The sequence below is a fragment of the Vanellus vanellus genome, assembly GCF_965231255.1.
Source record: "Vanellus vanellus genome assembly, contig: HAP1_SCAFFOLD_53, whole genome shotgun sequence".
In the NCBI taxonomy this organism is placed as follows: Eukaryota; Metazoa; Chordata; class Aves; order Charadriiformes; family Charadriidae; genus Vanellus; species Vanellus vanellus.
The window spans coordinates 988345-989918 of NW_028128477.1; positions in this window are offsets into that span (position 1 = coordinate 988345).

Sequence of the window (1574 nt, forward strand, 5' to 3'; positions counted from 1 at the left end):
ATCACGGAGACTGGGGGAATTGTCTGCTCACTGGCAGCGCCCAAAACGTGCATGCCCCAAAGAATTAGCAGGGGAGCTGAAGGCTGTGCCCCAGAGCATGTCCACTCAGGGACTTCTTCTGTGTGTTTGAAACAGAAGGTGACGGGATTTACCCAAAGCAGATCGCACCTGGCCATCCTCTTTGCTTTCTGTGCTGAAAGGACAGGATTGCTGGGCAGAGAGAGCGGTAACTTTTACTGGGAAGTCAGAAAGGCATTCAGCATCACCCCCAGCTTGTTTCTAACTGAGGACAGTAGAATCTGCATGGGTAGATAAGCAGGTGGGTAAAATACGATCTGAATTGCTGGGCTTAGAGGCTCGTGGTTCCTGTGTGGTACTGTGCCTGGAGGTATCTCGCCAGTAGGGTCCTGCAGGGGTCGATATCATAACCTGCCCTGTTTGAAATGTTTATAATGACCTGGAGGACATAAGAGTGAAAACTGAGTAGGAGGGTGGTGTTGCACTGCAGCGGGACCCTCCCAGAGGATCTTTGATCTCCATGTTTGGAGGTTTTCAGGTTTCAGCTCCACAGTCACAACCGACCAGAGTCTGAGGTTGGCTATTTCCCACCCTTTGGTGGGAGCCTGGACCACAGACACCAGCAAACCCTTTCCCTACAGCCCTTCCCTGAGCCTGGATGTGAGGGTGGCTACAGCAGATGCTCATGGGACAATTCAGGGTGGAACTGTCCTGTGATCAGTGGGTCTCTACTTCGACCTTTAGTTCCAAGCAGGGCTAGCTCTGAGGTCGAGCAGGTTGCTCAAGACACAGCAGCGTCCCAGTGCAGAGTCTGCACACGAGAGCCACACATCAAAGACGCCATTACAGACACGGGGACAAGGCATTTGACCAGCTTGTTGAACCCAGAAATCGGTATGCCATGCCTCCTGAGATTCCCACAAGCACCTAAGATTTTGTCCAGGGAAGTGGGGAAGTGTGATTCCTCTTTCAGTGTCCTGCCTGTCTCCGGCCCCATGTGGTGCTTTAGGATGTGAAGAGAATCAAACCCAACCTTTGGACTAGATTAGTTTCATTTTCCATGCTGGAATGCGGGGCAGATGAAGGCAGCTCTGAGCTCTCTGCTGCACAGCTCGGACTTCCGAGAATGGAAACACAGGTAATCTTCTGGTGTGATCACCGATTTGCCTGTCTTTGTGCCTTTTCACTAACCTGGGATCTTTCCATCGGCCTGAGAAACTACTCCCCTATTCCACCTCCCTCTCTTCATAAAAGGAGGGAACAAAGATATGGAGCATGGATGACTTAAGGACACTACTGTAATCTTTACATTATAAGAGAGAGAAAAGATAGTACAACTAATTCCAAACTATCCTTGAGATGCATTCTGATTCTTCCTTCTTTCCAAAGCTCAGCCACCTTAGATCTTGAAAGGACTGCCTCAAATCTCTCCAACTAAAATCCCACAAGCCTTCTCTCAGAGAAGGTCTTTTAACCCAGGACAACTCTGTCCGTCACTTCTGCCCTATGCCCAAACTCAGTTTTGCAGTTGGGCGAAGTCAAGGTACTCCCTTGAA